Here is a 14,712-nt window from a genome sequence, read left to right as displayed (position 1 = left end):
AACAGATACAAGCCAGTAGTTAACATACACAAATAAGATCATAAAATTAATGAATGAATTTTCTCGCGCGGTTTCTTCAACGTTGAGAAACTGGTAAGTGTCATTTATGATAACACCATATTTCGATTATATTATATTGTAAAAAACTTTATTGGTACCTATGAGCATGAGTTTGACCCCGTGATGTCACTAAACAGTAAGTTAATTTCGCACGTTTAAAAAAAAATGCACATAATATAAAATAATGAAAAGTTATAACCTTATCGGTTTTTAAGACACGAGTAAAAATTATAAACGAGATGAAAACTGACAAAAATTCACCTATTTATATCTATGTTTCGTATCCTATATTGCGTCCTCCAATGAAATCCACGTTATAGTTGAATAACCACATAACCCACAAAAGTCTATTTTCTCGGCAGAACCGCGTGTGAAGAAGCCGCAGATGTCACTGAGTGACGCCCGCTGATTATCCATCAAAACAATCAATTGTTCAAGACGCCATCAGCGCGATGGCAAAACCAGACAAGTGTCTATTTTTACTTCCTCAGTTTTTAAAGTAAGGTTTACTCGGGTAATTCCGAATGTCGAAAACTGTCGGATAGTTCCGAAAAGAGACTTTTATTATGATGGAATTAAGGGTGATTTTCATCTGAATTTCGGAATTATCCGACATTCGGTATTACCCGAATACACCTTACCTATAAAAAACTTCCTCACCAATGCCTTTTCTGTTTCAAACAATTCCATGCTTGAAAAATCAATTATTTTCTTCTATAACGATAATAATTAATGATAATAACGGTCTATGCACCAAACCATCTGTCACCGAAAGCGATCGCTAAATTTAATTGTATGGGAAATTTCATACTTCATTGCTGTTTGACGTTAATCGGTCTGTTAAATGTGGCTGGTGCAACTGGGCCTTAGTAGCGGTCGCCTTTTCCTCATTATTAGAAATTAGATAAACAGTTACCTAGTGAATAATTGCAAACGTCTAAAATAATTTGGAATTTCTGAGTTCATGTAACTTTTTTATTTAAATTAAGCATTTCTCATAGAATTTTATACCTCGTAAGTAGCAAACAAGCGTCCTGCCCGACTCATGGTAAATAGTAACCACAATCCATGGCCCTTTGTAATTCCGTAGGATTTTTAGAACCTGTACAATGTTGTAATCCCATGAGAAAACCACGGTAAGGAGTTCATTCCACAGCAACTAACCGGGTCCGGGGAAAGAAATTCCACTAAAACCGCTCGTGGGCGACAATTAACATTACCGGATAAAAGACTAATTGTGCCGACGTATTTGATATATCATTTCAAGTTAATCTAAAACGACACACGGACACGATACTTAGCAGCAAGATAATGCAAAAAATGCTCTCGTTTACAGCGACAAATTAAAAATATTTAAAAGAATGCATTAATTAAGTGAGCTGCATACTCATCGTTATTTTTCGCGTCCGGGAGATAAGTATTTTTATCTCTATAAGTGGCAAGTTTCTTTCTATAAATTGATCCTCACGGCTTTAACGTCTGCAAGTCCAAGATTGCTGAGACATAAGCGCGCCATCTTTTCTCAGCCTGTTACAGGGCCGTAAAACTAACATGTCACAGGACATTATGACAGGATACGTCAGGTCTTACGAGTACACACGTTGTGCGCAACGTGTTACACGTGCCTACTACGTAGCAATTTGTTTCAATGGTAAGGTTGTAAAAGTATAAGCGCGTGTGAGTCTAGGTACTAGACGACACGTTTGTAAAATTACGACCCTGCCAGTTGTAAAACTATGTGGGAAGTTTTACTTTTATACTACGATGGTGGCAAACAAGCATACAGCCCGTTTGATAGCCCGAGGGCCGAGGCGTAAAGAAATTTTACTCTTCTTGGTGTTACATACGCGTTACCTGTAGACTGTTTTTTTTTCAGAACTCTATACTGTATGAAATTGTATTATTCCTCGAGAGAACCACGATAATTGGTTTTGGTGACTTACGCTATTATGCTACTTGGGCGTGGAGACAATGCCCTATAAAAACAAAAGAAGTGCGCTCGGTGAAATATATTGGGATGACGCAAATGATGGTACCTATACGGCTAAGGATGCTTTACTTACTTGGTTTTTCTTTAATAACTACCTAAAGTGACAGTAACTATAATATTATCAATTAAAAGTGTATTGTTGTGTACTTCCCCAGATATTCAGAATTGTATTTAAAGTTTGGCTTGCAAAAGTATATAAATGAAATTATTAATTTTTTCGCAAGTTACACATTGTGTCAGCTTATTTTTGCAAATACATACATATATTATACAACCATTTATATATGAGACCATTTCAAAATCTTCATGGTAGAATTGATAGAAAGTATTAAAACAAAATGTAATATTGTAAAAACATTGTAGATTTCCTGGAAGAGATCGCTGTTGCGCGATATGGCTGTTTTATGTTTAGTTATATCTGGGTTATTTTATTGTAAAATGTAAGTAGTTATAGTGGCAGTTTCAACAGTTCCTTAGCCGAGTCAAATAGGCCTCCTTCTTGAAAAGAAGCCTTCCCGAGCTTAAAAGCTTTGCATTGTAAGCGTTGCTAGAACTGTTTTAAGCACTTTTACGACCAAGGTGCTAAAGCTTACCTTTTCTAAGCAGTGTGTAGAATATTTACTGCCAATTGTTGTTTTAAGCAATCCATATTAAGTTTAAGGAAGAAATACTCAAGGAAAGCGTAAATATTGTAAGAAAATAATTACAAAATAAAGGAAACGTAAAGGAATTCAAGAGAGTTAACAGACAATAAAGGAGGTAACTCCACAGACAATATTCTTACAATCTTACAATAGACTCTTACAATCTTAAACAAAGATTATGATGAATTTTCCAAACGTTAGCAAAAGTAAATAGTACATTTAACGACTTATTGTGTTATGTACAATAGTTTAAGTTTGTCTTAACTTGTAATTTTGTAAATTGTATGTTTTCTTAATAGGCTTTTTCTGCATCCGGCGCCATATTCAATGTAAACATGGAGCTTAGAGATAAACGGACATCACGTCTCGATACAATAGTAAAGTGCTTACGTATTGACGTATCTTAACCTCCTAGGTCCCTGCGTACATTTTTTTGTACATGTGGCAAAATCTATTTTGAACTTTTATCGTGTAACTAAGAGTTCCAATTTCAAAGCAAAACAATTGCTTTTGGATCTCAGGAGGTTAAAGTCCGAATCAGGCTGTAGGTCCAAGACGTTCTCACCCGCTCGTGAACGACTGAGGCCATAACCTCTAAGGAGTCTAGGGCCTAGTGCAAATTTCACTCGATAACGTGACCAGCGTTCGCGTTTGCGTTATGTCTATTTTTGTATGAGATTCTGAACAGCGCGGCAAGCGGGACCTTTTGAAAACTCAAAACCCCATACAAAATGACACTTAATACTTATACTTTACAAGTTTTAAATAAATCTTCTTCTAAATACATACATACAAACTCACACGATTATTTTATAAAAAAATACTTATGGGATTTTACCACGCAGTGGTGACACAAGTTTATTATAAATTAACATAATAATATCATATTATTGTTAACACTTATTGATGCAAGCGGATATGGGTATCCCCCTAATAGTGTAGTACCTAATACCTAATATTATAAATATTGTTTAGAATATTGTTGATGACCTAAAGCAGTATTTGAACTAAAATATTTATATTGTAATGTTCCTAACCATCTTTAATTTTTTTGTGTTTGGCAAAGGTACCAAAATTCTAAACCAATTGCAACGTCAGCCAGCCAATTGAGCGAATACAAACAATAGTAGTCCTTATTATACAGCGTGTCTTCCACCATGGGGCTTTAAATGCAGGTCTCTATTCGCTCTAAAGCGAGCTACTTTTACTGTCGAACCTACCCCGAAATCACGAAAACTAATTGGCTTTTCCATAGAAGAAATCGATATTGGATCGGCCAAAATGTATGAGACACGCTGTATGGAGGGGGCCTAAAAGCTAGGAAATTAAAAAGGAACAAAGATTTGGCGATCGCGCGGGTTTTAACGTTTACATCTTGAGTTAAATAGTTAAAGTACTGATTTAGCAACTGTGTGAATAGGTAGGTATACTTTAGCATACCTTTTTATATGACGCCGGACAAAATAAATAGTTTGGTAAACAAGTTTCCCGAGCAAATATCATTAATCTGAGCACGGTAACGACTGTTTGTTCTACGTAAACGTATTTATACTAAATATTAGATTACAAGCACATAATGTAATTATATATACAAACTATGACACATTTCAAACCTAGACGTAACTTAATATGTAATATATGGTGCAATAGTTATAATTGCATTAGTGCAGGCAATTGTTAAAAAAATTATAAAATGCTATTTTGACGTTAGGCTATACAATTCCTAGTATTCCTACTAACATTAGGTAGAGATGGTACAGCGAGCGGCAAAAGTCCATACCCACTTAATTAATTAATTCTATTCATGAAGGCGATATGAACTTTTGCATCTGTAAAATTTGGTATGTCGGTGGGAATAAGCTTATTGTTTTTTTTTATATTTCATCTTTTAAAAAGCGAGAATGTTATGGAATACTTATGCATACCTTGTGAAACTCATTACAAATTATTTAAGTTACGTACATTTAAAAATGCTTACTGTCATCCTATCCGGAAACGTCAAAACAGTAATATTTAAAATGTCACCCTGTATATTTTTGTCAAGTCCTATTAGAATCGCTTCAAGGAAATGCGCTCGGCGGAAGGCCGTCTATGCTATTTATACAGAGTAACATTCGGGTCAAGGCGCCATAACAAATAATAATAACAAGAACAGATAATATATTTATATAGTCGAGGGTTATGATTATGACGGCTGACAGCGTTTGACGATTGAAGTTAAAGGTTACATTCGAATTACGAATGCACTTGCGAGTTTCTTGATAAATCGGGTTGCAGTCGATGCCGCATTGCTGTAGGCAATAAATATCTTTAATCTATCATTCTTTTAATCAACGCGGTTCACCGCAAGAACCTAAGAAGACTTAACCTAACCTAATAGGTTCTTACCTAAGTTTTAATTTAAATCATGTTGTGCAAACAAATTTTCTGCCCGCTTAAACGTAAGCCACCAACGTAAACCACTGGTGTGGACGTACAAACGCATGCGTTACTTCAGCGTTTGTCAAGCTGTCAACTTAGTATAAGCGCTATCGATAACTTTGACAGGCTTTGATTTAAGGGTAAACAATAAACATTTAAGGGTAAACAATACACAGTTAAGGGTAAACAAAGGGGGTGTTTGTTTTTAAGTCTCGTCAGACTTGGCGCCATTGGTTTACAATGCTATAAAGCTTTTTATACCACAATGATTGCAAACAAGCGAAACTTATCTATATAGCTTTTAATACAACATTCACAAAAGGTGTCACTTGAAAGTAACAATTACAATTGACTAGGTTTCTATAGAACTTAGAAAAATATTTTGTAAGGAAAAAATGTAGAAAGTTTTATGGAACTTTTTGTTTTGAATGTTTTTCTATGATATCTAAAAAGTTCAAAGAATTTAGCGCAAAAAACGTCGCGGGTAAAAAAAATACAGTTATAATTCGAGAGAGTGAAAAAAAACACTAAAAAATTTTATGGACGTAATTTTATGCCACCCTACTCGTATGGTGGGAGATAGATACCAGTAGGGATGGGTTCATAGAACTTGATTTCCACCGGATCCATCCCATCCTACAGCTTCTAAGACCAACTTAAGCCGTATTTAATACACCGCCAATGTACAGTCAAATAATTTAATTTCCATACCATTTCGTACCTTGTCATACTGACAATCAATATGAAAGTTGCTACCTCATACTATTGTCACTGTGACAAGGTACGAAATGGTACTGTAATTAAAGGAGCCCACTGATTAACAGTCCGCCGGACGATATCGGCCTGTCAGTTGTTCGGAACTGTCAAAATTTTGTTCTAACTGACAGGCCGATACCGTCCGGCGGACTGTTAATCAGTGGGCCCCTTAAGTTCCTTGAATTTACGTACTTTAAGCAGCAAGCAATTGCTGAGCTAGATTTGATTTGCTGAGTGATTTTGTGATGTCAGTAAATAAATAAATAAATATTATAGGACATTTTTTACACAAACTAAGCCCCACGGTAAGCTCAAGAAGGCTTGTGTTGTGGGTACTCAGACAACGATATATATAATATATATATAAATACTTAAATAGGTACATAGAAAAAAATAACCATGACTCAGGAACAAATATCTGTATCATCATACAAATAAATGCCCTTACCAGGATTCGAACCCGGGACCATCGGCTTCTTAGGCAGGGTCACTGCGCACTAGGCCAGACCGGTAAAAAAAATATTTTAAAAATAGTAAACACCTAGGCCGAGTTCATTGTAACTATTTGATATTAGTAAAATACTTGGCATTGTGTGTCTGTCGAGGCCAATGCCATTGGAGTATTTTTGAATTGTGATTTACGCATTTAGATATTTTGTACTATTTAAAAAAAACTCATAGGCGTACAGACTATCTAAAATAAAATACTTAATCTGCTAGATCCTAGACTTGGGTTGACTAATCTTCATTTAATCATAGAGAAATCAGTCCATACACGGCTTTCTTTAATTCATTAATAATAAGTTGTATGGGAGGTATGGTATACTACTTATTATTAATAAATTTAAAACTTGTTTAAACTTTGATACTTCCTAAGTTCAAATCTTATCATAGGTAAATAGGTACGTTTTCACAAAGCATAAAAAATATATAATTGGGTTTTTATCTATGTAACACATTCTAAGCTTTTTCTATGGTTTAACTTAAGTTGAGCATATTTTTGCATCAATCGTACTGCAATAGTACATTTCGATGCTAGTGCGGAAGGTATGTCATTACTTCACGAGTACCGAGATATCTTGCCACGAGCCGCAGGCGAGTGGCAAGACTCGGGACGAGTGAAGAATGACATTTCCGCACGTGTATCGAACGACGTTTTTTAATACAGTTGCGAAAAAATAAGAAAAACATTGTTAATCGTACACTAAACAAAAGTGGTAACAGTGACAGCTCGGTTAGACGTCGTCTTTAAGTATATTATATCTATGGGCGTTTGGCAGCTATCCCGTTCCATTCAGTCAACTTATTAAGAACGGAATTTTCAATATTGAATATTAAAAAATAAACGTGTTATAATGATGAAGAGGTAAGTAATTAAATATGAAATATGTAATATTTTTCGTATTCTTACATTAACGGTAGGTTTTTATGCTGATTACGACGTTTAAAGGAAACTAATATTAACACTCATCAATAAGTAGTCGTGAATTGGAACAAGTATAAATTTAAAAAAATTGGAAAAGTAAAAAGCACTAGTTCGAGATAACCAACTTTCCGCACGCTAAACAGCTACGTAAAGTAGCACTTTTTGAGCAACTGTATTAAAAAAATATTTTTTAGCGATCCAAAATGACTGTGCGATATATTCAAATCACCAGGGATCACAATAAAAATTGGTCGCAACACTCGCTATCACAACGCGGAAGCGATACTGCAGATTTACGACGTGCACAATAGCATGCCTGCATGTTTGTTTACTAGTTTACGAGCCATTCTGACGATACATTAATTAAATGCTTTTACGGCTGTTATGGGTTGGGGAAGTGAAGAGAAATGCGGCAGAAGGGAAGGAGTTATTAACAGAGTCCGAAACATAAATTTTATATTTATTGTATAATTATTACTATAAATAAAAAATACTGATACATACTTAAACTTGTAAAATCAACTTTGAAATATAGGAAAGCCTTTGTAATTACAGTTTCAAATAAAAAAATGCGAGATTTCTGCCAGTAGGTTAACAAAAAATATTAATAATCTAACTTGTTGCAGGAACAGTTTGAGGAAATAATGCACAACGATAATTTAGTGACCGTTTTAAAACTATCAAGTAACCGCAAAATTACCTAAAGTTTCATTTTACTACATAAAGAAACGCAAGCTTTTATGTAGGTTCTTTAAAAAAGGCAAAATAGCTCAAATGTTACAACGTGATTTATTTCGGTTTTCCCATCCGCCCTAGCATCCATTCCATATACAACGACATAATTTACAACATAGATATGTTGTAAATTCAAAGCCAGTGTAACATTACCATAAAACTTCATTTTCGTCTAGTTTTCCTTGCAAAATATAGCCCCGACGCATGTTATTATTTTAAACACCTATTAACTACCATATTATATCGCCTGAGATGCGATCTCGGTTTTTTTTTCTTTTTAGGTGATATTCAGTGTTATTAAGAAAAGATACATCGGCAAATTGCCTGCCAGGGCTTGTATCGACTAGTTACATCTTTATACGGCGCCCTTTACAATGTACGATGTAATTTTTTTAATTTATAAAGAATCGTTAATTCAACGTATTTCTCGCGTACCTACCTACTAAACTATTTATACTCATGGACAAATTTAGAGGAAGGTTTAATAACTGGATTACAGCACCTAAAGTAATTTCAAAATTAGTAATTAAACTTTTTTAGGGTTCCGTACCCAAAGGGTAAAACGGGACCCTATTACTAAGACTTCGCTGTCCGTCCGTCCGTCCGTCCGTCCGTCCGTCCGTCTGTCACCAGGCTGTATCTCACGAACCGTGATAGCTAGACAGTTGAAATTTTCACAGATGATGTATTTCTGTTGCCGCTATAACAACAAATACTAAAAACAGAATAAAATAAAGATTTAAATGGGGCTCCCATACAACAAACGTGAATTTTGACCAAAGTTAAGCAACGTCGGGAGTGGTCAGTATTTGGATGGGTGACCGTTTTTTTTTGCTTTTTTTTTGTTTTTTTTTTGTTGCATTATGGTACGGAACCCTTCGTGCGCGAGTCCGACTCGCACTTGCCCGGTTTTTTTAGGTTCCTTTACATTTGACCATGAGTGTATATAAATATGAACTTTGACGATAACCAAAATACAGAAAGCTAAATTATTTCTTCACATTCTAACAGATCAATGAAGTAAAATCAGTAATTATAAAGATAATACTTACAGAGTAGGTACGAGTATACGTAAACGCACTGCACGTTCAACACTTGAGTTTAGATTTCAGGTTCCTAATATAATTCCTTTATATTACTAATAAGTATCACTATTTTCACTCCTAAATTCAGTAAACACACGTATCGAAAAAATCTTGTGTTCTAAATTGTTTTTAGGCCAAGCAATAAGGTTACGGAGTCAAAAATTGTGTTCCTAGCATTTCCCTCTACAACGTTTTTTGAGCATTCATTTCCTGACCTATTTATAATTTAAGTATATCTAAATATTTCTACTTAAATTGTAGAACTTATCCACTGCTTTTGAGTTTATCAGAAAAGGATTATCATAAATAATAACTCACTATCGACAATTTAAGATCTAAAACTGTAGATAGTAAATATCTCTCGTCAAGTTGAACTACTTAAGTTAGTTAATCTAATATGAAAATTTCACAAAGTTTCTTAGTTATTATGTTTCACTTAAGACTTAACTCAAACGAATTTCCACACAGGTAAACAATACACAAATTTGAAACCAAGACAACGTACGAGGTGTTAGGTAGTTTGTCTAACACTGAGGATCGCCCTAGGGTCGTATTTGTATATAGTCCTCTTGAGACTGGCCGGCGTATTCTGATTTTAATAACAGGTTATGAATTAGATCTGGATCAGTTATAAGTGACGTTTTTGGTCGAAGAACCCGTTTGATATTGACAGATCCGATCCATAACAAATCCAGGTCTAATTGATAACCTGTTATTAAATCAGAATATGCCTGTGGAACAAGGTTCCAATAAGGGGACGTAGTCGTACGTTACAGTAAAGTGATAGGTAGGTCAACCCCAAGGGTCTTCCTTGAGAGGTCTGCTGATCTTTCGTTGGGGAATTTCCATTAATTTTATGAATTGAGACTGTTACTTGAAAAAAACGGCCTAATTGATTTAATAGACTCAGACTTGTTCGGATAAGTCAAGGCTATGATTCCAATATCATTCTAATATCGGTGATGGGGTCATAAGCTACAGCAACTTTTTCTACAGCAGACCCTTGGGTCGGTGGATCTATATCTGAATCCCTAAAGTATTTTCTCCTATCTTTCCATTCCCTAATATTGTTTGTCATAATGATCAGTTGTCCTAACACTAAAGACCCTAATATTGGTTTCCCTATTATTGATTAATTATCCTAATGTTATTGAGCATATTTTCTTTTTTGCGAGAGGCGCAGTTCAAACCCTGACCTAACCCACTTTTGTGGCAGCAAGTTCTAAAACCTAATCATTTTTCAGAACCTTACATTATGGAAAATAGTCGTTATGACAATTGATCGTTAGGGCATGCATGTGCCCATTAGAACAAACCAGTTACGGCAAGTGACTTTAGGACAAACGTAGGGATTCAGAATGACACCCGGGTCGGTGACTTGTCACCGAACAATGCCATGTCGTGTCGTAAGATGGCGTGTCGTGTCGGAGGTTGTAAGCCGCGACATTTTAATCGGCATCATTACCGCTCTCGGCTGTAATGAGCGACAGAGCGACGCGATACGCTGATCTCCCGGCTTCAAATTGTATATTAATGACGGATTTTTTTGGCAGGCTTTAATAAAACTTCTGCATTTAAAAAATGTTGAGAACTAACGACAATTTCAGATTTTAGGTGTAGAGAAGTTCAGTACATGTAAACACTAACGTGATCTCCGAGATTCATAACTATGCCTAATAGAAGGCCAATCACACACGCTTTCGCGAATCGCTCAGATACATATAAACTTCCTAACCAATCGTTTATCCAATTTGTTACTACATCTGTGATGTACACTCCTCACGTGTCTAGGAACAAATGCAGACCAAGCACGTTTTTTATCTTAACTGACCTTAAATAACCTTTATCTCAAAGCAATATGGTTCATGATTACTCATTTACTTGCGTGAAGACGGCACCCAACCTTACTGCCTGAGCGTCGGAAGGTAGTGAGTGGAGTATGCGCTTGGGATGTTTTTCTTGTGATAGGTGCACTATGTAGTGCAGTTGCGATTGATTGCAGTTATGACTAGACCTGTCAAGATTTCCGGCAACGTGCTTTTAGATAGGTAGGTACTGTAAAGGGGACGACCTAAATGGGAGGACGCTGTGGGCAAAAAAATACGGTTTCTTCTGTGTGCAAATATATTTCAGCTAGTTTTACAATTAAATATCTACACTCGATAGCTGCCTCTAATCGAATGCCAATTCCGCACCGCGTTCTATTTGACAGCGGGCTGATATTCTAAATTTAAATATCATAACTAATCATGTCACAGATTCAAAAGGCTGTAAAGGCTGCAAACCTTTACAGTACCTATATGTAGTAGGAAGGGATGGTGCACGAGATCGCCGAGAGTAGGTAGATAAAGAGAGAAAATGTCTGAACTAGCATTGCATCAAAAAGGTCATATTCATGATTATGATGAGAGATATAAATAAAAAGGCCATGAATGGAGTTTTTCTGCGTAACTCATTCTATATTTAAATGTCTTAAGTAATTAAATATCAACCTCGCCAGGAGAAAACTATTACAACATAAGCTGCTAAATTATACAGTGAAACCACCGCAAGGGTTTTATTTCCAGGTTTTATGAATCTAGATAACATCTTTAGCTTAGGTATCCATGTAACGGTTACATATTATATGTACAATTGTACAGTTATGAAATAGCATGCAAATTTTAATGCTATGTATATATAGAAATAATGTCAAGTTTTATTACCATCATAAAAGATGGACACAGGCTACAAATCTAGCTTTTAACAACGGGAAGCAGCTGACTTTGTAGATATCGCGTATTGGTTACATCTTAGGTCGCTTATATAACCTGACGCCATGTGGTTCTATTCGAGACGTGTTAACGGCAGCTGATGATATTGCTACGTTTGTAAGGTTAGCGGTAATGTTACAGAGGATCTGTGCAGTTTGACGAGTGTGCATTCCCTATATTCATATTCAGATTGTACTTTTTTGCGCATTACATGACAAGATAAAGTTAAATAGGTATGTTACTTTCTAAAACGGCGAGTTAGTAACATATATAGCGGTTTTAAGGCTTCCTTTCCAGTGAGGAGGAGATGAGCGGCGCTAAGAGGAGTTGTAAGTGAATCAACCAATAGCATTGCTTGTAATCCCTATTTCTTCTCCGCTCCGCTGTTGACTCCCACTAGTCTCCTCTCAACTCCGCCCAGTAGAAAGGGAACCTTAATATGCGTCTTAAGACGAAACAGGAGCTGAGTTTGAAATATTTTAGGTAAATATACCCGTCTCGCTAACGGAAGCGGCTCCTAAAACTAGTGCGATAAGGACAAGGCGAAAAATCCCGCATAAAAATCTCAAAAACGAGGTTTCGTACTCGACTGTTTCCTCCTCTAAAACTTAACCAATCCTAACCAAACTTGGAAATCTAAATGATTATGAAATTATCTGTGTCGGACCGTTTTGTTTTTTTTGGTTAATTGATATCAGTTTTGAATACTACGCCTCTCATTGCGGCGTAGTCAAATAGGCTATTTTGGCGATTTTTGAAGGGCTCTAGCGCCTTAAAAAACATAAATATCAAAAAAGCAAAACAGTCCGACACAGATATTGTCAATATTAATCTGTGTTGAAAAAATCATTGCTGTAGCATCAAAACCCACGTAGGAAACAGCCGAGTACGTTTGTATGGAGAAATGACCACTCTTGTTGGCTCTATTATCTCCAATTGTGGAGACAGATGAGGATGGAACTTTCTACAACATACATTTTTAGCTACATAAATGGATACCGTTGTATTGGTTTTTTACTTAAAAATTTTGTGTACCAGTTTTGAGTATGGGATTTTTACAATAAGATTATCAACACATCATTTTTAGGGTTCCGTACCCAAAGGGTAAAACAGAATAAAACACAGATTTAAGTGGGGCTCCCATACAGCAAACGTGATTTTTGACCAAAGTTAAGCAACGTCGGGCGTGGTCAGTACTTGGATGGGTGACCGTTTTTTTTTGCTTTATGGTACGGAACCCTTTGTGCGCGAGTCCGACTCGCACTTGCCCGGTTTTTGATTTATTGATAATATTATATCATGACCTGCCTTTGAAACTAGTTGAATAGCGCTCACACATAAGCCAGCTCTAGACTGAGGGTAATAAAACTTTAATTTTACTGTGTAGTCCTTCTATAAATAAATTTAATGCCAAGATTAAACGCTAAGCTAACCTACGGGGCGCTATTATATGATCTATGACATGAATATATTATCTTATATTATAAGTAAAAATTATAATATGCGAAACGTGCAAAAATTCAATTTAAACATGTGCGAAAATAGAGAATAGTTATTTACGATACAAGTGCGTAAAAGAGAAAATTCGAAACGAGTGGCGATAAATTAAAACACGACCGAAGGGAGTGTTTTAAATCGACACGAGTTGCGAATTATCTATTCGCACGTGTATCGTACAACGTGTTTTTTTTTTAGTTTTACAGTACATATGGCCCATTTAAACTTTTGACATCGCACGAAAAGTGCTATTTTACGCACTAGTGCGGAAAAATAGGACCATATGTACTTTAAAGTAATGTAAAATGTCGTAGTACTATAATATCTGGGAGACCAAGCTTTGCTAAGAAAACATAAGAAAACTCAAAAAGTCGATTTTTCCTAGAGATAAGAACTAGCTAGATTGATTTTTCGCTCCCGAAAACCCCCATATAGCAAATTTCATCGAAATCGTTATAACCGTTTCCGAGATCCCCGAAATATATAAATATATATACATATATACAAGAATTGCTCGTTTAAAGGTATAAGACCAGCGCTGTGACAGCTAGTCTGTAACACAGCAAATGCTGAGTCCATCCCTATTGCCACACTATTGGTTGTTTATGTGTAAGTTTTATAACATAAGAACGATTAATGTCAATCTATGTTAATTTCATTGTTGCTGGTTCAACACGTACTTATTGTTCAACATGTGAATTTTTTTGTTTGTTTTGTTTTTATCGTCTTTGTTTTCTTGTATGTGTGTGGCAATAAATAATTCTTATTCTTATTCTTATTCTAAGATTAGTACTTGAAAATGGAGACTTTGGTTCGCCGAAACATGTCGCGCGAGTGATTAAAAATCTGACTGACTGTGTGATTTTTCAAGCACTAACTAATTTAGTGCCAGCGTTCACGATAACCGTGCTCGTATGAAGTTACGTCAGTTAACTTAGGGCCCGTTGCACCAACCACATTTGACAGACTGATCAACGTTAGCCGGCGCGCCCCCGCGCTTTACTATGAAACTTTCCATACGTAAAAAATTAGCAAACTCTTTAACGATACGAACAGTTTGGTGCAACCGACCCTTAGTTTTAGTTATGACTAACCTGCTAATGACAGTTAAAAGTCTAATGGTAACATTCCATTTCTAACCGCAGCTGCACTACCGGTACTGAACGCGTCGTGGTCATTGTCAATTTCCATAGTAAAATGAACAGTAATGCAGCTGTCGTTGGAAATGGACTGTCACCTTACTTATTATCTATTACTTTCAATCGCGCAGCGTTAAAAAGTGACTTTTATTTTACATCAATCATGACACCTGCAAGCTGCAGTTACCACAAAATGTGGTGTCTCT

General features: G+C 35.9%; 1 protein-coding gene across 1 annotated transcript in view; it reads right to left on the bottom strand.

Moving 5' to 3' along the window:
• Positions 1 to 14,712, bottom strand: part of LOC134679533 (juvenile hormone epoxide hydrolase-like) — a 331,027-nt gene that overhangs the window by 129,084 nt on the left and 187,231 nt on the right. The gene's annotated exons all lie outside the window — the stretch shown is intronic.

Source organism: Cydia fagiglandana, chromosome 2 (assembly GCF_963556715.1).
Source record: "Cydia fagiglandana chromosome 2, ilCydFagi1.1, whole genome shotgun sequence".
Classification (NCBI taxonomy): Eukaryota; Metazoa; Arthropoda; class Insecta; order Lepidoptera; family Tortricidae; genus Cydia; species Cydia fagiglandana.
The sequence above is the reverse complement of the archived record's forward strand: the minus strand, read 5'-3'. Positions and strand labels throughout refer to the sequence as shown.